The sequence below is a fragment of the Panthera onca genome, chromosome A1, assembly GCF_046562875.1.
Source record: "Panthera onca isolate mPanOnc1 chromosome A1, mPanOnc1 haplotype 2, whole genome shotgun sequence".
Lineage (NCBI taxonomy): Eukaryota > Metazoa > Chordata > Mammalia > Carnivora > Felidae > Panthera > Panthera onca.
Genome location: NC_138339.1, coordinates 109,369,146 through 109,394,065, shown reverse-complemented (window position 1 = coordinate 109,394,065; position 24,920 = coordinate 109,369,146). Strand labels below are relative to the sequence as shown.

At 39.4% G+C, this 24,920-nt stretch overlaps 1 protein-coding gene and 1 long non-coding RNA gene across 5 annotated transcripts in view; both read left to right on the top strand.

Moving 5' to 3' along the window:
• The first annotated feature begins 25 nt into the window (after positions 1 to 25).
• Positions 26 to 3,927, top strand: LOC144616871 (uncharacterized). 4 transcript variants are annotated; one of them, XR_013556660.2, is made up of 4 exons: positions 110 to 194; positions 1,746 to 1,781; positions 3,165 to 3,331; positions 3,695 to 3,927. It is a non-coding gene; the product is annotated as an uncharacterized LOC144616871 (long non-coding RNA). The 4 variants fall into 4 exon arrangements; XR_013556659.2 differs by lacking the exon at positions 3,165 to 3,331 and having other exon boundaries at positions 26 to 194; XR_013556662.2 differs by lacking the exon at positions 1,746 to 1,781 and having other exon boundaries at positions 109 to 194.
• Positions 3,928 to 11,461: 7,534 nt separating this feature from the next.
• Positions 11,462 to 24,920, top strand: part of IPO11 (importin 11) — a 198,499-nt gene continuing 185,040 nt past the window's right edge. Inside the window, exon 1 of the mRNA XM_060635693.3 lies at positions 11,462 to 11,641. The gene's annotated coding sequence lies outside the window, so the exon portion shown is untranslated. The remainder of the gene's footprint in view (positions 11,642 to 24,920) is intronic.

The following is a 24,920-nucleotide window of genomic DNA, read 5'->3' as shown; positions in this document are numbered from 1 at the left end:
CTGGGCCTCGCCCCAAGAAAGGGGAATGACCTTGAGCCCAGTGGTCGCCGGGAATTGTAGTCATGAGCAGGCGGAAATCCTAAACTCGAGAAACTACAGATCCCAGAAGACACCGCGCCGCCGATTCTGGCAGTTAGGATTGGCTAGTTTAGAATCGAAGCGGGTCTTTCGCCTAACTGCGCGGAGTTGGTCAAGTAAGTTTTGGGGTGGTGATCTCCATGTTGTGGAGGAGGTTTAAATTACGCGAGGCCTTTAGGATTGTGGATGTTTCCCTCAAGCCAGGTCCTGGATCCCTGAAATCCAAAAAAGGTGTCTTTCCGTCATGCACCTCCCTCCTGTTTCCCAGCAAATTCTGGGGTGGGAAACCTAAGATCTCGGCTTAAGGAGCTTGCTCTTGGGGCGAGCGAGTTCGCCTCTTGGGTTGTGGAGGGGAGCTCCGAGAATGTTAACAAATCTCTTGTTGAGCTACGGCGTCTAGTTGCTTTGCTCCCTTTTTGTGCCATTCATTAATTACCTAAATGTTTATCGGGCTCCAACTATTAAACTCTACTGGGTGCTGGAGATTCAAAGTTTATACAGGAAACCGCTCTTCTCAGTCTATTCTATTGGGAGCGAGAGGCAGAAAGTCCGAAACGCTGTAAATGTAATAAGTATGGATTGAGTATTGTTGTAGTACGGTGTATCTGACTGTAAGCTCCATGCGTACAAAGTCCACGTCTGTTTGGCCACGTTTTTTATTTTTTTGTGTGTACTCTATTTTGTTGAAGAAACGGTTTGAATTACCAGCGCTGCCTCTTCCTTGCTAAATTAACACGTGTGCGTTCCCCAGCGTTGGCCTCTCTTTGCTGTTATTCTAATTCAGTAAAAAACTCATAACCTTAGTAGCATCTTCAACTACTTATGACATTTCATTAATGATTAATTTATTACACAATTCTGGAGAATCTACATTATTCCAGGTACTGCGTCAACTATTAGGAATAAAAAGCGACGTGATCTCTGCTTTTAGGGAACCTTCTGTCAAGAGAGGGAGACATGCAAGTTATTACAATAATAACACCATTTGGTGTTCAATTACATGCCAGATATTTTGGGTACATTATTTCATTTAATTTTTTCAAACAAGTCTCTGAAATAGGTCTTATCATTATATCCATTTTACAGATAAGGACGCTGAAGGATAAAAATGTTTATTATCTTGGGGCACCTGGGTGGGCCAGGCGATTAAGTGCCTGACTCTTGATTTCGGTAGGCTCAGGTCATGATCTCAGGGTTAATGGGATACAGCCCTGAATCCAGCTCTGCCCTGATAGGGCAGAGCCTGCTGCGGATTCTCTATCTCTGCTCCTCTCCAACTTGTTCTAACAAGCTAAAAAAAAAAAAAAAAAAAAGCTTACCTTTAAAAAAATTAATACCTTGCTCAAGTTCACACAGTAAATGACAGATGCACCTGGATTCCAAGGATTGTGTATTTGTAAAAAAAAGGTATGATCATAGCACAGTGAGGAACATTTTCAAAATACAATATTTGAGTGGAGTCTTGAAAGACAAAAATTAACAAGGGGAAATTTGGGAATTCAGAGGAAACCGTACTCACAAAGCGAAGATATAAACGAGTTTAGTGGTATAGCTGAGGAATTAATAGGAAACGTAAATAGGGGCTTACTGCAAATGGCCGAAAATGTTACGCCAAGGAGTATTGGTAGAATCAAAGTAACCATTTTGCATTTTCTCCTCCTCTCTAGGCTGTGAGAATTATGGGACATCACACAGTACCATAGGTAGGAGATATTCATGGGCTCCACTTTTAGCTGGGTTTTGAACCCTCCCCAGCCAGTGCTTTTGAATTTCCTCTAATCCTCTCCCATTCTCCATAAAAGATCTTCAAACCTGAATTCTTCTCAGGCCCACTTGCCTACCACCTCCCCAGTTCCCTTTCAGCAGAAGTCCCTGCCTTTTACTTCACAAAAGAAATGCAAGATCACCTCAAGGACATGCTCATTTTCCTGGGTTACTGTTCTGCACTCTGGGGATACAGCCGTGAGCAAAACAAAGCAGAGCTTACCCTCTAGTGGGGGGAAAACAGACATTCTGAAGGTGGTGATGAACATGCGGGGGGAAAAAAGCAAGGCAGAGGAGCTAGATAAAGATCAACAGGGTGGGTGGGAGAGGTTATTTTATATAGCATGGTGTGGCGAGACTCCCATGATGGGGATAATTTGATCAGAGACCTTCGGGCACAAATCTAAAAGTGACTCACAGTACATCTCACACTCTGGCGGTTTCTGCTACAACTAACTGCAGGACAGTGAGTGAGGAAAGCTTGAAGGTAGGAGATACTGTGAAGGTAACTACAATGGTATGCTAGAAAGAAAGAAGGGTGCAGGTTTTGCTAGGAGAATTCATATGGATAGGCCAGGGAGAGCTTGAAATTTTGCAGTGGGGAGATAGCTCTACCAGTTGGAAAAAAAAAAAAGTGGTTTAGCATTAAACTCATGGGTGAGTCTGTGTCCTAGATGGAATCCCTCTTTTCATAGTTTAGGATTCTGCAAAAAGGAAGTCCCCCATTTGCTTTTGCTAAAGAGTAAATAGGGTAGACCATAAGGATGGAAAACCAAATGATAGCCAAATGCTATTTTTTTAGGCATAAAATAGCAAGACCCTCCTAGAAGAGGCTACATCTTTTAAGCCACAGAAAACAAAGGGACGGAGGTGACTGTGCACAGTTACTTTGCCTAGAGTCTAAATTAGTGTTTGTCTAAATATGAATCTTCGACCACCTGCATCAGAAACACTAGGGCACATGTTATGGGCTGAATTGTATCCTCCCAAAATTCCTATGTTAAAGCCCTAATCTCTCGTACCTCAGAATGTATCTATATTTGGAGATAGGACCTTCAAAGAGATGATCAAGCAGGAATGAGATCACTAAGCTGGGCCCTAATCCAACAACTGGTATCCTTTTAAAAGGACGTTTGTATACACATCTGTATACACAGATACCAGGGTCATGTGTGCACAGAGAAATGACCTTCTGTGCACATGGAGAAGGTGGCTATCTATAAGCCAAGGAGAGAGGCCTTAGGAGAAACCAACCGTGCTGACACCTTGATCTTGGATTTCTGGCTTCCAGAACTGTGAAAAATACATTTTTGTTTTTGCAGGGAGGGAGAGAGTGCAAGGGAGGAGGAGGAGAGAGGGGGACAGAGGATCCGAAGAAGTGGGTTCCACACTGATAGGCTGATGGCATCGCCTGATGTGGAGCTTGAACTCACACCACAAGATCATGACCTGAGTTGAAGTCAGACCCTCATCCGATTGAGCCACCCAGGTGCCCCTATATTTCTATTCTTTAAGCCCCCCATCTTTTCTAGTGGTATTTTCTATGGCAGCCCAAGCAAACTAATATAGCCCATAATGAAAATTTACATTTCCAAGCCCCACCTTGAACATTCTGGATCAGAATAGGATTGGGCCCTGGCAAATGCATTTTTAACAAACCCTCCAGGAAAGTCTGATGTACACCAAAGGTAAGGATTTATTGCTTTCTGCAATAAAATAAAGTATGTTGAGGAATTTCTACAGAAATGAAAGAGGATGGGGAGGGCTACCATCATAAGCACAGGGGTCCCCTTATTACATAATTACATAAATAAAATGGCCATATGACATCATCTTTTTTTTTTTCTGTTAGTTTCAAGGCGGCATTCAGAAGTGAGACCAAATGGGTTGCACCATGGATCCATGAATCCTAGGAAGTTGTGTGACACTGGGTTATGAGCTGCATTAAAGAAATGAGAATTGGAAATTGATGCTGGAATGTATTTGAGTTATCTTTGCAGCCACGAATGGCTTTGAATTATATAATCTTATGCTTTTCTGGTTCATGTTTATCTCCATTGTTAATTAAAAATATTTATTTTTCAATTTGGAGTTGCACAATGGATTCATTGCCATTTTTATTTTATTTTATTTTGTTTTTGATATAATGTGTCATAACTGGAAAAAGAATTATAATCGAGGCGCCTGGGTGGCTCAATTAGTTGAGCGTCCATCCTCATCTCAGGTCATGATCTCGTGGTTTGTGAGTTCGAGCCCCACATCCGGCTCTGTGCTGACAGCTCAGCACACATTCTGTGTGTCTCTCTCTCTGCCCCTCCCCTGCTTGTGCTGTGTCTCTCTCTCTCTCAAAGATAAATTTAAAAATGTTGAAAAAGAATTATAATCGCAGTTGCTTTGGTAGAAGAGGCTTACTTAAGTTTACCAGCATGCCTGAAATGATAACATTTTAAATGTGCCAGGGAATACAATAAGGAATAACAATAAAAGGTAAGCATTTTCCTGTGTTAAATATATTTCCTTATAGACTTTTAATGTATTGAAAAGTCATAGGAGCGCCAGGGTGGCTCAGTCAGTTAAGCGGCCTGCTTTGATTCAGGTCATGATCTCACAGTTCTTGAGTTTCAGACCCACTTTGGGCTCTGTGCAGACAGTTTGGAGCCTGGAGATTCTATCTCTTTCTTTCTGTGCTCCTCCCCCACTTGCAATCTGTCTTTCTCAAAAATAATATACATTAAAAAAAAGTAAAGAGAAAAGTAAAAACATTAAGAATGTTTGAATTTCACACTTTTAACACATTCATTAACATCTACTGTGTTCTTATGAAAAAGGAGTATAATTCGCTTGGACAGAAAACAAATTGAAATCTAATAATATCAATTGTTCAATTTCATTAGAACAATGAACGTTATTATTATTGTGCCAATATTCAAATCTCAATGGTAAATAAAATTCTACCTTACAAAGCTGGACAATTTCAAAAAAGTACCTAGTGTCTTAATTTCTACTAGGCTGTTTAAATCTTAACAGAAAAGTATAATGAAATTTGGCTGAAAGAAGTTAATATACCTTGAATATTATGGGCAAGATTCTTCTATAAACATACTCTTAACTTTTTTTCAGATCATCATAAATGCTATCTTAAATTAAGAAAAGTAATTAAGAAACACAATTATGGCCTCTGTTTATTATCAGCAGGAGTCTAAACATTGTCACTGAATATCTAATATCTAATAATTGTTTCTCCCCAAAGTGTCTGTCAGATAAATTTTTTCATATCCTCCCCATAAAATAGTATGTATCATGTTACAAAATGAAGTTTTTTGAAGTTTTACAAATATAACAAAAATAAATTATTATCGTACTAAGAATTCTACTTGTGAATTATAATAGAGCCTGTTATATATTTTATTTTAAGATCTACAGTTATATATTTTTATATTCTGTTTTATGGATTTTGAAGTGCTTTTCACACAATTTAATTTTCAATGAAACCCTGGGAAGTTTGTTAGGGCAAGCATGATTACCCTATTTTACATAGGAAGAAACTGAGTCTCACTGAGATTAAAGGTACTTGCTTGGGGTCCTTCAGGTAGTAAGCAGCAGAGGAGGAAGTGGAAGCCTGTGCCCATCCCACAACAGGACACCTGCCTGCATCTGTGAGCTCCGTTGGTCTGTAGTTTCAGCTGAATGTGAACATTCGAGTCGTTTGCTCTCATCACTTGTGGGAGATCAGGGAAGTAAAGCATACTGAGTCATTCTAAATCCAATTTTCCTTAAAAAAAATTTTTTTTTAAATGTTTATTCATTTTTGAGAGACAGAGCGCAAGCAGGAGAGATGCACAGAGATAGGTAGACAAAGAATCCAAAGCCGGCCCCAGGCTCTGAGCTGTCAGCACAGAGCCTGACACAGGGCTTGAACTCACTCACGAACCATGAGATCATGACCTGAGCCAAAGTCAGACACTTAACTGACTGAGCCACCCAGGCGCTCGAATACAATTTTACTTTTTAATAACAATCTAATATACTTTTACATTTTTATAATTTTGTACTTTTATAATTTTACTTCAACAATCTAAATCAATTTTACTTTTTAATAACAATTTGATCTAAGATTCATGATAAACAAAATACATTGTAAACAACATAACAAAATACATTGTAAACAAGATAACAAAACCAAAAATTTAACTTGGAAAAATCTTGGAAGATACAGAAACTAGGAAGAAGATGAAAAATTTACCTATAATCTCTCCATGCTAGGATAACCTCTGAACATTTTGACATTCCCTGCTTTCTTCTGTTGTTTTAGCAACACGTAACATAATTGAAGTCATACAGTTTACTGTTATTTTTTGATAAAATACAGTAACATGAAAAGCACTTTCCCAGGTTGTACAGTATTGATCACCAGTATCCAAAGATGCTGAGGAAGATTTCCTCTTGTGAATGTGTAAGAGTTTACTAAATCATTCTCATACCATTGTTGTAAAAAAAGAGTCATGCATACTTTAGTACATACGTGAAAAATATTTTCTGTCTTTTGATAATTTCCCTATTACAGATTTCCACGAATGGAATTATTTTGTCAAACTGTATGGACATTTAAATATCTGGGTATATATTAACAAATTACTTTCTTCTTATTATTATTTATTTGAGATAGAGAGAGTGCGTGTGAGCAGGAGAGAGGGACAGAGGAAGAGAGAGAATCTTAACCAGGCTCCATGCTCTGCACGGAGCCCAATGCGGGGTTCAATCCCACAACCCTGGGATATGACCTGAGCCAAAATCAAGAGTCAAACAGTCTTGGGGTGCCTGGGTGGCTCAGTTAGTTGAGCACCCGCCTCTTGATTTCGGTTCAGGCCATGATCTCATGGTTTGTGAGTTCAAGCCCTGCATCAGGCTCTGAGCTGACAGCATGGAGCCTGCTTGGGATTCTCTCTCCCTCTCCTCTCCCCACCCCCACATGTGTGCTCGCTCTCTCTCAATAAATAAATTAAAAAATAAATAAATAAACATTAAAAAAAAAAAGGGTTAGATGCTCAACTGAGTCACTTAAGGGCCCCAACAAATTATTTTCTAAAACAATTGAATCAGTTTTTGTTCTTACCAGTAGGAAAAAAATGCCCATTTCACTGAAAAAAGAACTACAGGTAGAAGATGTTCTTACATTTCCTTTTCCAAACTAGAAATTTATTTATTATTTTTCTTTGTTTAATTTTATTTAGATCCAAGTTAGTTAATATATAGTGTAATAATGGTTTCAGGAGTAGAATTTAGTGATTCATGACTTACCTGTAACACCCAAAGCTCATCCCAACAAGTGACTTTAACGCCCATCACCCATTTATCCCATCCCCCCAACACCCCTCCAGCAACCTCAGTTTGTTCTCTATAGTTAAGAATCTCTTATGGTTTGCCTCCATCTCTGTCTTTATCTTATTTTATTTTTCCTTCCCTTCCCCTGGATGTTCATCTGTTTTGTTTCTTAAATTCCACATGTGAGTGAAATCATATGATATTTATGACTTATTTCACTTAGCATAATACATTCTAGTTCCATCCACATTGTTGCAAATGGCAAGATTTTATTTTTTTTGATCGTCAAATATATATATACATATATTTATATATATTCTGTGTCTCCCTCTCTCTCTGCCCCTCCCCCACTCTTACTATCTCTCAAAATAAAAAATAAACTTAAAAAAATTAAGAAAAAGACATTTATATTGTTTCAAGTTTTTAAAAACTCATAAAACTGAATCTGCTACAAATATTAATATTATTACCAAGGGCAGATCAATTAGTTTCCCGAAGACTTATTTTCCTAACCTGGTTAGCATTGATGAGTTTTTTGATAAGCATGTAATGAGAGCTATCTTAAAATAACAGAGTTGCCCAAGACCTAATTTCACACAAGTTGCATTATTAGCTCAAATGTAGCACACTGGAAAGCCTATGACTTGGAACATGTGTTAGTTTTCTTTTAAATTTTTATTTATTTATTTCTTAATGTTTATTTATTTTTGAGAGAGAGAGAGAGACCATGAGCAGGGAAGAGGCAGAGAGAGAGGGAAACAGAATCTGAAGCAGGCTCCAGGCTCCGAGCTGTCAACACAGAGCCTGATATGGGACTGGAACTCACAAACTGTGAGATCATGTCCTGGGCTGAAGTATGCCGATTAACCGACTGAGCCACTCAGGCGCCTCATTTTTTTTTTATTTTATTTTATTTTTTTAATTTTTAACGTTTATTTATTTTTGAATTTTTTTTTTTAAGGTTTATTTGAGAGACAGAGACAGAGTATGAGCAGGTGAGGGGCAGAGAGAGAGGGAGACCCAGAATCCGAAGCAGGCTCCGGGCTCCAAGCTGTCAGCACAGAGCCTGACATGGGGCTCACACCCACGAACCGTGAGATCGTGACCTGAGCCGAAGGTGGACACTTAACCAACTGAGCCACCCAGCTGCCCCATTTTTAAAAATTTTTAATGTTTGTTTATTTTTGAGAGACAGAGACAAAGTGTGAGCGGGGGAGGGGCAGAGAGTGAGGGAGACACAGAATCTGAAGCAGGTTCCAGGCTCTGAGCAGTCAGTGCAGGGCCCAATGTGGGGCTCCAGCTCAGGAGCCTAGCTGTGAGATCACGACCTGAGCCAAAAGTCAGGGGCTTAACTACTTAACTGACTGAGACACCCAGGCGCCCCCATGTGGTAGTTTTCTATTGCTTCTGTAAAAAATTGGCACAAACTAGTTTAAAACAACACAAATTCATTATGTTAGAATTCTGAAGGTCAGAAGTCTGAAATCCTCTGCAGGACTGAGTTTCTTCCACAGGCTGCAAGGGAGAATCTGTTTCTTTGACTTTTCCAGCTTCTCTAGACTGCCTGTATTCCTTTACTCATGGCTTCATATCACTCCCAACTCTGCTTCCATGGTCACATCTCTCCCTGACACTCCTCCCTCCCTCTTATAAAGCACCATTATGACTACATTAGGCCCACAGGATAATGCAAAATAATCTTTCCATCTCAAGATTCTTAATTTAGCCATATCTGCAAAGTACCTTTTGCCATGAAAACTAATATATGCACAAGTTTTGGGTTATTAGGATGTGGATATCCTTTTATCCTACCAACTATAACACATATATCTAAATTTGATTCTGGGTTCCTCCAGAATTTGAACCTAGACAAATGACAAATTCCCATCATCTAATCTGTAAAATAAGGAAAAGAATACTCTCCATATAGGGTAGGATGAAAATCAATAAAATAAAGTGTGGAATGTCTACAGTTCAATGTCAGACACTTAAAAGACACTTAGAACTGGCACATAGGAAATATTTGGTAGTAGTTGTAATTATTGATGCAAAATGAGTTGCATTGTTGTTACACTTATTTGCATCTTGGAAACTACTTGAGATTGAGAGGTGAGTAAGCCAGTGTTTCTTTAATTTAGCATTTGCTTCCTCAACTTTCTTCTTTCTCTTCAGTTCTCAGGTATTTAGGGGGAAAAACACTGAATTTATATTTATATTTCAAATATATTCTGAACAGACCCAATGATGATTTAATTATTTGTTTTCCCTTTCCTCTAAAGAATCTAAGAATATAAGGACATAGCAATGAAATGCAGTAATATGAGGTTATTTATCTAGGTGTACATATTTCTCTTGTACATAGTATGTGAGTAGGTTTTACATTCATAACAGTTGAAGCTAGGACTTCCCAAGTGCATTTTATTGGGAGTCCGGGAGTTGTAGGCAAAATTTGTATGTGTGCATTTTTCTAAGTTATACCTTTTATTAAATTTCCAAAGGATCCATTATCCCATTTCATATATATATATATGTATAATTTAAAAAATTTTTAAAAAATGTTTATTTTTGAGAGAAGGCGTGATTAGGGAAAGGGCTGGTGGGGTGGGGGGGAGGGGGCTCTATGGTGACAGCAGACAGCCCAGTGCAGGACTCGAACTCACAAACTTCAAGATCATGACCTGAGCTGAAGTCAAATGGTTATCTGACCGAGCTGTCCAGGCTCCCCAGAAAAGATCTATTCTTCTAAAGCAATTTCTTCATTTTAATTCAAATTAGGTTTCATATGTATATTTATACACATACACACACATATTTATTGCATATTCCTAATAAACTTGTTACTCATTGTGTGATCTTTGGACCAGTAGCATTGGCATTAACTGGAAACTCATTAGAAATGAAGACTCACCTCAAACCAACTGAATCAGGATCTGTATTTTAACAAGATCCATGTGATTCTATGCACATTTAAAACTTGACAAGTATTACCTTAAGTAAAATCAGCAGATACAATCAAGCAAAACAAATAAATAAATGAAACATGTCCACATTACCATTCAACTAGTGACAAACCTTGTTAACATTTTGGCATATATTTATTTATTTTACTTTTGGCCCCATATAAAAATGGGGCTATACTTAACCTAATTTTTTGTAAACCACTCTTTTCCCAATGCATTGTGAATGTGTTAGCATGCAACAAAAACATGGCAACATAATTTATATTGGCCAATTTGTAATTTATTATATATGCATGTATCATGATTAGGCATTCCTTTCTTGGTGGTTATTTAGATAATACTGTATTTTTACTTTAAAAACAGCCCTAATGTGAACATCCTTGTAATGTAGGTCTTATGATTGATTCAAATCCTAACAATGTCCATTACTAGCTGTGTGACTTTAGGCAGATTACCTGACTTCTCTGTGCTTCAGTTTCTTCACCTATAACAGTAGCATAATAGCATCTCACAGATTGTTTTGAGGATTAAAATACATGATCATGTTAAGATTTTAGAATTGTACCTGGCACATTCTAAATGTTCAGTAAATGTTTACTATTATTTTTTATTATTAATGTTTATGAACCCTCAACCATGTCTTTACAACTTCTCTTTCTAAGGAAACCTTAGAGGGGGCGCCTAGGTGGCTCAAGTCTGTTGAGCCTTAGACTCTTGATTTTGGTTCACCGTCCCTGAGTTGGGAGTCTGGGATCCGGCTCTGCTGAACAGTGCGGAGCCTACTTGGGATTCTGTCTTCCTCTCTCTCTCTCTCAAAAAATAAATAAAAATGAAAACTTTAAAAAAAGTAAAGAAAACTTAGGTCACTAGCTAGTAGCAGAGGCAGGCAGAACTATACTTCCACTCCTGCTATCGTTCTGGAGTAGAGCGCCCAGCAAATTTAGGACTTGAAAAAAAATATTCACGGGAGGTTTGACCAATGGGAGTAAGATTATTTTAATAACTCATTTACGCTGAGACGCACTCGGAAAACAATGCAGTTTAGAACCGATATCCGGAACGGGGAAGGGAAAATGGTTCCGATTCAAGCAGGCTTCAATCAAACCAGGAGACAGCGATTTGTCCTGGGAATTGGGCTACGCGGGGTTAACGTTTCCATGGTTACAAATCCGGCTGACTCCAGGCGCCACGCTCTGTAATGCGCAAGCGCAGATAGCTGCTTTAGCCCCCCGGCGCCTTCAGTTTCGAAGGGGAAGCACCTCCCTCCTCTTGTGCAGTTCTCCTATCGCCTTCTCACTTTGCCAATTCTACGCGTTCCGGGTGTCTGTGACGCAGTATTCCTGCGTCCGCGTCGTTTGGAGCTGCGACGCTGAACATGGCGCGTTCCTAGAAGCCGCTTTCGGCATCAGTAGGCGGCGGCGTGTGGACTGGAAGCGTGAGGCGCGGGACCAACCGACTTCGCTTCGTGTTGGGGACTGGAAGCGGGAGAGCCGGGGTATTCCGGACCGAACCAAACGGTGAGGCCTGAGAGCTACAGAGCGCGCGAGTGGAAGGGAGGAGTGGGCTGGGCAGCGGAGACGGGAGAGGCGAGGGAAGAACGTTGGGCTAGTCGGAGAGGAGAGAGAGCAGAAACGCGGCGAGAGCGGCCTGCAGGCTTGGCTCTCTGCGTAACCCTAGGAACTACTTGCAGCTGGGGCCTGGCCGAGTCAGCCCTGGGAGGGGGAGGCTTGGTCGAGGAGGAATGGGGGTGCAGGAAGACGGGCTGGGTGCCAAGATGAGGAGAGCATAGGGTGCCCATTGTGGCTGCGGTTGCGGGCCAGGGTGGTGTATTTGCCCTTGGGGCATAGGTGATGCCCATTTTGAGAGAACGTGGTCAGTTTTAGTAGAAAGCCACTGTATGTTGTTAGTGCACACAGCACATTGCTGCTAATAGCAATGCTGTGAAAGCTCTAATTAAACATTAGACCCTTCCTTGCCTTTAATGAACAGGTGCAGGAAGTTAACACATTTTCCGAGGAGCCGCTTGCTGAGGTATGGCCGCCAATGCTCAAGCTCAGCGACTTCTGCAGCTTTATATTGAGGGTATTTGTGATTCAGCAAAACTATTTTGAGGCCCATTGCATTTGTCATTCTTTTTTATTCTGTTGTTACATAGTGGTGAATGAGGGAAGTATTATTAGTTGAAAGTGATTTGAGTAAATTAGGTAGGAGTGGTAAATTGCCTGCAGGTGACAAGATTGCAATGGAAATACCTTCTCCCCACCCGAGTGTGAGCGAGCTCGTTTGTAGTGGTGTAGTGCTTTTGAGAATTGGTTATTCTTCAGTATAGGGTAAGAAAGAGCAGTTTACAGCCCTAATTATTTCTTTCTTTCTTTTCTTTCTTTCTTTCTTTCTTTCTTTCTTTCTTTCTTTCTTTCTTTCTTTCTTTCTTGTGTGTGTGTTGGTTAGAGAGTTCATGCCTCCGTTTTAACGTTATTTTAAACTTCTCTTTTCAGTATAGAGGCTTCAGGTTAAGGGTAGAGTGACTGTAAGGCTTCCATTGCATGACACCTTTTCTTCTATCTTGCATCACTGAAGATTGCTATGAAATTAGAATGAAAATCCTTGTTGGATGTGATACGATTGTGGAATTTTTTCCCTCCTATAACCTAGTACAGGGAATAGTAGAAACAGTTTAATTAGAGCAATGGTTTGTGGCCATGTATTATAGCCCTAGGTCAGCTGGGCTGTCTCTGTCCTAGTTACGCTTCCTAAAGCAAAAGAAAATTCTCATCACAGATGAATTTAGTTGTGGTAGTAGGATTGGAGGTTCTAAACAAATGCATGAAGATTATTTGGTAATTAGTATAAAAATCTTTAAATTTTATGACATTGAGTGTTAGTATTCAGAATCCAGAATGCAAAAGAACCCTTGTAGGCATGTGGCAGTTAGAATATACAGACTTGTCTAGAGCTAAATGTTTTTCTAGAAATAAAAATATTCATATTTTGAGAAAGATAACATGGTTAGATGGATTTTGACCATTGTGTTGTGTGTATGTGCATATATGTGTGCATGGTGTGTATTTATATTGTTCTTGTTGAAGTATCGTTGACATACAGTGTTACATTGGTTCATGTGGTGTTCTGATCAGTCCATGCTGCTGATTCAACACTTCTATACCTTATGCTGTGCTCCCCATGATAAGTGTCGTTACCGTCAATATACAGTGTTGTTACAGTATTATTGACTATATTTCCTGCACTGTACTTTTCATCTCTGTGACTTACTTTATAACTGGGAATTTGTACCTCTTAATCCCCTTCCCCATTTTCTGTGCATTGGTATTTAATCTTGCTTCTCCTAATACGGTGTTACTGATTCCAGTATTATTCATTTCTGTGCTAATCCTATCTGTACCAAATGATGACTATCATCAAGTTAATTTCAGAGTGTTTTAGGGAATGGCAAGACATACTTAGTGCAGGTGTGAGTCTGGAACATCTTTGTTTTTGTTTTCTAAATATCAGGCTGATTACAGATAAGCCCGCAATTATAAGCTTTGTAGAGCTTGAGTTGGATCAGTGTTCTGCACCGTTCCTACTCTGAGTATGATGTATGGCATCACGTCAGTGTTTGCTCAGAATGCCCAAGCTTAAGCTTAACCCTAAACCTAATGAATCAGAACCTGCATCTTAACAAGCTTTCCAGATGATAGGAATTTATGTTAAAACTTGAGACACCCTACTTTGGTTGGGAAGAGTTGGAAGACTGAGGTCATGGGTAAAGCTATGTAAAATTAGAGCATTTATTTTGATCTGAGGTAATCCTTTGCTGCTTATTGAGTCTGATTCATCTGGTTGAAGAAACAGACCTGGCAGTGGTAAGTAAGTTGCCTGATGTTCATAACCCGGGTTCAGACTTACTCGAACGCTTTTCTTTTGCTATTTATTGCCATTTTAAAATGGAACTAAAGCTTTCGTGAATGAGAGCTAGGAATCCATTCCACAACAAACATTTACTGAGTGATGGGCAAGCAGTCCAATAATTCTGTGTTTCTCTAGAAACTGCTGTTTCCTATGGTGGTTATGAACCCACCACATTCCCTCCTTATTCTTTCCTGGATAATGTCACTTATGCATGACAGAGGGGGGCACCTGGGTGGCGCAGTCGGTTACACATCTGATTTTGGCTCAGGTCATGATCTCACGGTCTGTGAGTTGAAGCCCCACGTCGGGCTCTGTGCTGACAGCTCGGAGTCTGGAGCCTGCTCGGCTCCCTCTCTCTCTGTCCCTGCCCTGCTCACACTCTGTCTCTGTCTCTCAAAAAGTGAATAAACACTAAAAAATATTTACATGACAGAGGAAATGAAATACATTGGTGGCATTGGTTACTGTTTTTTGTCCTCTTGCACTTGCAAACATGTCTACTTCTATCTGGTCATCTCTCCTGTGCTCTGAGTTTTTTCTCCTCAGGGACAGTGTTTCCTTGGTGTATTATGTTGTTTTTCCAGGGCTGCTGTAACAGTACCACAGGCTGAGTGGCTTAAACAATGGAAAATTATTTTCTCACAGTTCTCGAAGCTGAAAGGCCAAGATCAGGGTTCCAGCAGGAGTGATTTCCTCTGAGGCTCTCTCCTTGACTTAGAGGTAACCACCTGCTTTGTGCACTAGAATCTCTGGTATCTCTTTCTTATTAGGACATCACTTGCATTAGATTAGGGCTCTACTCTAATGACCTCATTTTAACTTAATCACTTCTTTAAAAATCTTGTCTCCAATTCTGAGAGTCCTGGGAGTGAGGGCTCCAACATGTGAATTTTGGGGGAATGCATTCAGTCCATAACATTTGGTTGGTCCTGTTTTACTTTGAATGGGCACTAACTTATTAGGGTTTAAAAAAAATTCCTTTAAATACACTCTCACTCTAGATTCCTCTTCAGTTTCATCTGTAATTATTTCCTTTAAGTTTCTGGAAAAGTTACCTATATTAATTTTCTCCACCTCCTTATTATTTGCTCCTCCTCCCTCCCCAATATATTGAAGTCTAGCAGTCCAAGTCCCTGAATTTGGCCACCATTGATCGCTTTGTGGTGAAATCTAATGGAATCCGTGTCATCATTTGACATGTTGACATTTCTCTTTGAAATTCTCTTATGCTTCTGTGACACTGTGGTCTCCTTATTTCCATGTATGTTGGCCAGTCTTTCCTTGGTGCAGTTTTCTGTCTTTGACCAATGTTGACCAGTGACGCACAGTCTTCTCTCTTCTGCCTCTACCTGCCCTTAAATGGTCTTATCTCTGATGACTTCAACTATTGACTTTATTTTGATAACTAGCAGATCTCTGTCTCTTTAGCACAGATTACCCTCCAACTGTGACACATTATGTGGTTGTCTTAAGATATATAAAGTTCAGGTAAAAAATTAGATCTATCACTCTTTCTGAAGTTGCTTCTCTTCCTCCTATGATCCATGCCTGCCAGTCAGTTGGAGATGCCCCAAGTCTTAACTCTACCCTCTAATTACCCTTATGTACCACCCTGCCCCCAGTCATTTACCAAATCTTCTACGTCTTTCATCTATTTTTCCTTGCCAGTTACTACCTTGGTTCGGATTATCATTAGTATGTGGACTTTGGTGTAAGCATTGTAAATAATTTCTTTGAGAATGGATATAATCCCTCTAAACCCTTTCTTGTTTTGTAGACAGATTGTAGTGTTCTTCTGCCATGCAGGCTTTCAGATTAAAATCCATACTACCAAATTTAGGAAATAAGGACCTTAGTGATTTGGACCTTGCTTGCTTTTTGCTTTCATCTTCTGTTTCCTGTCTCACATGATTCTGTCATGCTGAACTATTTGCAATTCTTCAAAAGTGTTTGAATGTTTTTTAAAGTTGAGACATCAGTACGTTGTGTGTATTCTGCCTAGAATATACCTATCACCTTTTTGACAACACATACAACCTACTCATTTGGATAACTCCTACTCAGCTTTCATGACCCAGCACAAATGCTATCTTGTCCCCCTTTCCTGCCTCACCAAGCTTTCCCCAACCTGTTTAGGCTGAGTTAGGTCTTTCTCTTAGGTGTTTCCAAAACAGCTTTGTTGTCTTTTTTTCTCTTAAGACTGGAAAGCAAAGACTCTCTTGTTTGTTTGTTTGTGGACTAATCTAAGTTATTTATTTAAGTTATATCCTGCCATAACCAAAGGGATGGAAGATCAGTATACTGGTCATCATTTGAGGCAAGTAAGGAAGGTGCACTTAATGTCCCGTATACTTCTGGTCCATGTGCGGAGTCATGGTCCAAACCGCTGCTGTGGTCCCTGCTGGGTAGTGGTCCAGGTTCTCTTTATTCATCCTCATAGCCAGTCGGGAGTGGATTCACATGAGGGTTAAAGGATAGAGTAATCATACTCCCCTGGAGTAGGACTTGGAAAAGAACTCCCCCTGGAAAAGGACTTGGACTTGATGTGGAGTTGTGGGTAGGTCATGAACTCGGATCTCTCGAGCTCTCCGTGATCAACTTCAGGAAGATGTTCAGCATACTCACTTTTACGTATGAGAGTGCTATAAAGTAGTGAGTGGAGCTCTCCCTGCTGTGGGTGCTACTTGACATGGATTGCTGTAGCTGTGCCCTGGATCGTTTTAGCAACCCTGAAACCTGGGACCCAGCTGCAGTCATCATTTTTGAACTGGAGCTCAAAGACTATTTATGTTTGTATGTATGTATGTATTATGTTTAATTTTATTTTTGAGAGAGAAGGAGAGTGCATGCACACGCGGGGAGAGGAAAAGATAGAGGGGGACAGAGGATCTGAAAGGAGCTCCGTGCTGAGGGCAGAGAGCCTGATGGGGGGCTTGAATTCATGAGTGGTGAGATAATGACCTGAGCCAAAGCCGGACGCTTAACTGAGCCACCCAGGTGCCCGACTCTTTTATTCATTCTTTATCTCTCAGAGTAATGCCTGGCCATTAGAAGCTGCTTCCTTGTTGAGTACCATGAATGCAAGTTGAACTACCAGAGAGTTTACGGGAGCCGGGGTGGCTTAGTCGGCAGAGCATCCGACGTCAGCTCGGGTCATGATCTCAAGGTTCGTGAGTTCGAGCCCTGGGTGGGGCTCTGTGCTGACAGCAGCCTGGAGCCTGCTTCAGAGTCTGTGTCTCTTTTTTTCTCTGCCCCTTCTCTGCTTGTGCTCGGTGTCTCTCTCTTTCAAAAATAAATAAACATTGAAAAAAAAAACAACAAGAATTACCAGAGAGTTGAAACAAAGTGGGATGTTACATACTCTGGAGGTTAGTTTGAATGGGCTTGAAAAGTCAGAGATGGGTTCAGATTTGAGACTTTACACAACTGTATGCAGAGATTGGGATTTAGTAATTGAATTCATTTATTTAACAAATATTTATTCATCACTTTCATATGTGCCAGGTGCATTTTTAGATTCTGGTGATACATCTTTGAACAAAGGAAGTTCCTGGTGTCTGGACCTTAAGTTTTAATTGAGGGAGTCTGTACGATAAACACATAGATATTAGAATGTCAAATAGTAAAAAGTGTCATGCAGAGAAATTAAGAAAGATATCCAGAAAAGAGAGATTCTGGGTTGAACGTAAGAGGGTAAGATACTTTAGATTGGGTGGTCAGCAACAACCAACTTGATGAGTCAACAACTTGAGCAAAGACTGAATTGAAGTTAAAGAGCAAAACATGCAGGTACTTAGAGGCAAGAGTTTTCTAGTCAGAGGGAGCAAAATCTATAAGATGGATTTGATGTATCTATTCCACTGAAGATGGACCCATGTTGTCTCTTTCTTACTATAGACAACTCCCAGAATCAATGCCCTTATCCTTGTCTGCTCTTATAAGCCTGTATAGGAGTTTCTTTGGTTATAGCACCAAGTGTGCGATTGCTGGGCCAAAGGATAAAATCTGTTTGGTTGTAGGATACACACACACACACACACACACACACACACACACACACACATTTAGGTTTTTTAGAGATGGCAGGATTGCTCTCCAGAGTAGTTGTACCAATGTATATATACTCTTAGCAAGCATAAGGGTCTCTCTTCCACAGGCTAACGTTGAATATTTTGGGGACTTTTTAATTTTTGCCAGTCTGACTAATTTTGCCAGTCACAATCGCATGTTCTTCCGACTGAGCCAGTCAGGTGCCCCCACCAGTCTGATTATTGTAAAGTAATATATCTGTTTTTTTAAAAATTCCTGGGGCGCCTGGGTGGCTCAGTCGGTGGAGCGTCCGACTTTGGCTCAGGTCATGATCTCACACCTCGTGAGTTCCAGCCCCGCGTCGGGCTCTGTGCTGACAGCTCAGAGCCTGGAGCCTGCTTCTGCTTCTGTGTCTCCCTCTCTCTCTGCCCCTAACCCACTCGCATTCTGTCCCTGTCTCTGTCTCTGTCAAAAATGAACATTAAAAAAAATTTTTTTTTTAAATAAAAAAAATAAAAATTCCTGATAACTAGTGAGGTAGCATCTTTTCTGGTATATATAACCCATTTGGCTTTTTCTGTGAATTGTCTATATGCTTTGTCCAGTTTTCTTTTGTATTTCTTGTTGATTCACAAAAGTTTCCTGTATGTTCTATGTAATCTATCATTGTTTAGTCATTTAAAATATCTTCTAATTTTTATTTTGTTAATATTGCCAATGATATTTTCGTTAACTCCATTAATTTTGGTTTTCAACTTTTGATGTAGTATAATTTACCAGGAAAATGAGCGATAGTTTTGACGTATTCCGGTTCTCAAGTTTAGAACTTTATAAAAAAAAATCTGTTAATTTCACTTGAGGTATCAATGGACAACACGGATCAAAAGGAAAATGTGGTAGTCCGTGGAGTATTAGGCTGGGGTAGTAGACTTCTTTCTAGTTCTAGAAATGTCACTAATGAACCTGGGACTTAAGAGAAGTCACAGTTTATCTTCTTAATCTCTTTGAGACACAGTATCTTGGTCAGTAAAATAAAATGCTTAAATCAGATGTGCAGTTGACCCTTGATCAAATGGCTTTGAAATCTGTGGGTCCGTTTTCAGGTGTGTGTGTATTTTTTGATACATTATAGTACTATAAATGTATTTTCTTGTCCTTATCTTAATATTTTTCTTTAGCTTATTTCACTGTAAGGATATAGTATATAATATATACAATATGACATACAAAATGTGTTTTATTCAACAGTTTATTGTTAAGGCTTCTCATCAGCAAGCTATTAAATTTTGGGGGAGTCAAAACATTTAAGCATTGTTTGAGGGTCAGCTATATTTACTATTTAGAGAACTGATATGCATAGCTCCAAGATGATAAAAAATTATTTTAATGTTTGAAAACATTATTTTAATGATAAAATGTGTCATAGTTCCGAACGGTGGAGACATTACTGGTATGCATTCCATACATGTTTTAATGAATGAATTTTTATAAATGCAGTGACTCTTTAGGCTAGACTCTCACAAGAGAGACCCCAAGCAGTCTCTGCGCTGTTAACACAGAGCCCAGCGGGGGCCTCGAACTCACAAACCGTGAGATCATGACCTGAGCTGAAACCAACAGTAGGACACTTAACCTACTGAGACCCCCAGGCGCCCCTAAAAGAGAGTATTTTTTTTTTAATTTTTTTTTTTCAACGTTTTTTATTTATTTTTGGGACAGAGAGAGACAGAGCATGAACGGGGGAGGGGCAGAGAGAGAGGGAGACACAGAATCGGAAACAGGCTCCAGGCTCCGAGCCATCAGCCCAGAGCCTGACGCGGGGCTCGAACTCACAGACCGCGAGATCGTGACCTGGCTGAAGTCGGACGCTTAACCGACTGCGCCACCCAGGCGCCCCTAAAAGAGAGTATTTTTAAGTCCTGACTGGTTTAGAAGGGTTTAAGCTTACTTGTAGTGTCTGTCACCAAGCAGGAATTTGTAGGTCCTTTAAAATTCTTAATTACATGAGATATTTTATCAGAGAAGAGAAAGCAGACAAATATCTTCTCTTTTCCGTGTTATGTATGTTCTGTTTCATATCTCTTATTCCAAAATAGATCAGTCTTTGACAGTCTAGCATGAGGTCTCATGGGGAATGCTTTAATAGCCTTGGTGATTTAAACTTGATGGTATTTGGACATATATGGAAGCATATCTAGTTAAAACCATTTCTAGGAAGTGTTATTAACATACAATATACAAGGATGCTAAACAGCCTATAACATGTGCACAGGGAAGACTTTTCTTGTTCAAACTGAACTGACCTCTGTTGAGAAGTGTAAATGAATCCGAATGGTGCAGTATGGATTTGAATGAGGCTAGTGTCTTTGCTACCTCCTTGGTTTGTGTCAAAAATCTAAGGTCCTTTTATCTTGCTTTAATTTTTTGAAATAGTGGTGTTCCCTGATCTGAATTAACATCACTTATGGTTGTTGATAGTCCAGCCACATATTTTTCATTTATTTAGTCACTTCCTTGTTTCTTGCTGATTTGGCATTTACGTAGGACACTTAAAAGAAACAGCTTTATTAAGGTGTAATGCACAGACCATACAGTTCACCCACTGGAAGTGTATAATTCAGTTGTTTTTAGTGTATTCACAGAGTTGTGTGACTATCACTACAATCAATTTTAGGACATTTTTATCAACCCAAATAGTAACCATATCCCCATCAGCAATCGCTCCACCTTTTCCCCCAATCCTCTGGCCCTAGGCAACCACGTATATACCTTTTATCTTTATAAATTTGCTTATTTTGGGCATGTCATTAAAAGAGACACCTTGCGGGGCGCCTGGGTGGCTCAGTCGGTTGAGCATCCGACTTCGGCTCAGGTCACGATCTCACGGTCCGTGAGTTCGAGCCCCGCGTCGGGCTCTGTGCTGACTGCTCAGAGCCTGGAGCGTGTTTCAGATTCTGTGTCTCCCTCTCTCTCTGACCCTCCCCCATTCATGCTCTGTCTCTCCCTGTCTCGAAAATAAATAAAAAAAAAAAAAAGAGACACCTTGCAGTCTTTGTGACTGGCTTCTTTGACCTAGCAGGTCAAATGAATCAGGGTTCATTTGTGTTGTAGCATGTTGCAGGATTTCATTCTTATTAATTGCCAAATACTATTCTATTGGATGGAATACGACATTGAGTTGTTTTCACTTTTTGCTATTACGATATTGCTGGTCACGTTTTTGTAGTGTACAACAAATATAGACCTAAATCTTCATTTCTTTTGGGTATATATACCTAGAGGTAGAATTTTTTTTCATATACTAACTCTGTGTTTAACATTTTTAGACCCTGACTTTTCCGAAGTGGCTGCACCATTTTACATTCTCACTAGCAAAGAATGAGGGTTCCACTTTTTCAACATCTTCACCAGTATCTTTTATTATGTCTTTTTGTTTTTAGTCATAGTAGTAGTTTTGATTTGCATTTCTCTAATGGCTAATAATTTAGGCATCTTTTCATATGCTTATTGACCATCTGTTCATCTTTGTAGAACTGTATATTCAAAACTTTTGCTTTTTTTATATATATATATTTTTTTAGAACAGTTTTAGGTTTACACTAAATTGAGAGGCACGTACATAGATTTCCAATAGACTCTGTCCACACACGTACACAATCTCCATTACCAACATCCCTCACCATAATTTTTTTTTTTTTTTAAACATCATTCACCATAATGGTGCAGTTTGGTTTTTGTTTTTTTTTTTACCAGGATGAACCTACATTGACACATCATAATCACTCAAAGCGTGTAGTTCCCTTAAGGGTTCACTCTCGGTGTTGTGCATTCAATGTGTTTGGACAAATGTTATAATGACATCTATCCATCATTATAATATAGAGTATTTTCTCCATCTTAAAAATCTGTGATCTACCTGTTCATCTCTCCTCCCACTCAACTGATCTTTTATATCAGTTTTGACTTTACCATAATGTTATATAGTTGAAGTCTTATAGTATGCAGCCTTCTTGGATTGGCTTCTTGCACTGAGTAATGTGTGTTTAAGTTTCCTTCATATTTTTTCATGGCTTGATAATTTCTTTTTAGCACTCAGTAATCTGTTGTCTGGATGTACCATAGTTTATCTGTTCACCTACTGAAGGATGTCTTTGTTGCTTCTAAGTTTTGGCAGTTAGAATAAAGCTTATGTGCAGGTTTTTGTGGACATAGTTTTCTTTTATTTTTTAATGTTTATTTTTGAGAAAGTGTGTGCATGCGCACGTGAAGGCAAGCAAGGGAGGGGCAGAGAGAGGGAGACAGAGGATCTGGACCAGACTTCACACTGACAGCAGAGAACCCAATGTGGGGCTTTGAACTGTGAGATCACGACCTGAGTCAAAGTGACGTTTAACCGAATGCGCCACCGAGGTGCCCCTTGTGCATAGTTTGATCTTCTTTGGGTAAATACCAAAAAGCACAATCACTGCATTGTGTAGTAAGAGTATGTTTACTTTTGTAAGAAACTATTAAATTGTCTCCCAAGGATATTTTGCATTCTTTCCAATAGTGTCTGAGAGTTCCTGTTGCTCCACATCCTTGCTTGGCATTTGGTATTATCATTGTTCTAGATTTTGACATTGTAATAAGTGTGTAGTGTTATCTTACTGTTGTTTTAATTGTCATTTCATAGGTGACATATGATGTGTATCTTATTGTTTCAATTTGCATTTCCCAAGTGACACATGATGAACATCTTTTCATATGCTTATTTGCTATCTGTTTATCTTCTTTGGTGAAGTGTCTGTTAAGGTCTTTGTTCTCGAAATTGGATTCTTTTTTTATTGTTGAGTTTGAAGAATTCTTTGTATATTTTGGATAACAGTTTTTTGTTTTTTTGTTTTTTAATCAGGTATGTCTTTTGGAAATATTTTCTCCCAGTTTCTGGCTTGTCTTCATACTCTTTTGATATTGGCTTTTGCAGAGCAGAAGTTTTTAATTTTAATGAAGTCGAGCTTCTTAGTTATTTCTTTCATGGATTCTGTCTTGGGTGTTGAATCTAAAAAGACATCACTGTACCTTAGAAAACCCATTTAGATTTTCTTCTATGTTCTCTTCCAGGAGTTTTATAGTTTTGTGTTTTACGGTTAAGTCTTTGATGCATTTTGAGTTAATTTTTGTGAAGGGGTTTAATTAACGTCTGTCTGGATTAGTTTTTTTTGAATGTGGCCATCTAGTTGTTCTGGCACCATTTGTTGAAGACACTGCCTTTGCTCCATTGTATTGCCTTTGCTTCTTTGTTAAAGGTCAGTTGAGGGGTCTATTTCTGGGCACTCTGAGCTGTTGGAGTGATCTCTTTGTTTTTTGCTAGTACCACACTGTCTTGATTACTGTAGCATTAACACTAAGTCTTGAAGTTGGGTAGTGTCACCCTTTCACCATTTCTCTCTCTTTTGGCTCTTTCCAACTGGAAGTTGGGTCTAGAGTCTTGGTTAATTAAGGCTGATGATATTTGGTATTTTAGAAGTAAGGTTGTATACTAATTGCATCACATCAGGAGGCACTTAAGGTCAAGTTGTGCAGCTGTTGTTGATACTAAGTTTGTTCTTTTGGTTGAGCTGGTGACTGACAGATCTCTTCATTTTAAAGGTCTGTTTGTTCACTGAATTTAGCAGTCATTGGTGGGTGGTATTTGAACATACTGGGAATATTCTGTTCTTAATTTGTCGTTCTTTCATCTAATGGTTTTAGCATCCTTTGTTGAGCCATGCCTCAGTAAATTATTTCATTGAGGGAGGCTTTTTTGTTTTTGAAATTTTTCTTCAATTTTTATTGTATTTTTTTTCTAAGTCATTTCACTTACAGCTTTAATATTTAATAGTGGTGTGGAGTTATTTATTGTTTGTGTGGCATGTTTTCAAACTAAGGACAGATACAGATAATGGGACAGCCTATATAGCCTATGGTTATGGCTGCAGTGAAGGTCACTGCAGGCCAGGGAAATCTGTTTGTTGTTGGCAGGCAGAGGTGCTGAGTTTTCCCTTATCTAATTGTTTCTTTTAATGAAAACTAGAAAGTTTCCAACTGTAGGCACATCTGTATGTCTTTGGATTTTGGGTTTTTCCAGGATTTGGAAAGTAACTTCCAGGAATGGGCCTAGAAAGTCCATTTATAGGGTATGAGTATTTTTAGGCTCTTGGTCACTTATTTCCAGGTTATTTAGACTTAAAAGTATCAAAGACTACAACAAGTTCAGTGATGAATGAATTGAATTGACTAAATTGTAAAATAGTGAGAAGATTGAAATGCCTCCCCTTTTAATTTGCACCTTCTCTTTTCCTATTGTTCTTAGGGAAAAAGAATTTGCGTTTAGATTTTTAATAATTCTCTTCTGTAGTTTAGTTCAGAGCTAATACAGTACTCAGAAGCACTATCTTTCTTGCTTATGAATTTGAAGTTATGTGCAGTAACGAAAATCAGAGCAGCCTCATTGTGTGCATTATGTTTTTATTTTTTTAAGTAGGCTTTGCACCCATTGTGGAGCCCAGTGTGGGGCTTGAACTCAAGACCTGAGCTGAAATCAAGAGTTGGATGCTTAGTTGACTGAGTCATCCATCCACTCTGTATTGTGTACGTTATTAATTAGGAAACTGAGGCATCCATTCTTTTAATACGGTTAGAAGATTTCTTTCACTCTGTATGGACATCTGTACTGCAGAGACACACCTGTGCTTCCACTGTGAGGGAGGGACTTGCTTCCCGGGCTTTCAGGCTTATCTGGTGATGGTCTCCAGGAAGATTCTTTCAAGTTCTTGGAGACATGCCTTTAGCTCTTCCCGCAACGTAGTATTTGTCTCTCCCTATTCCTTCCACCTGCCT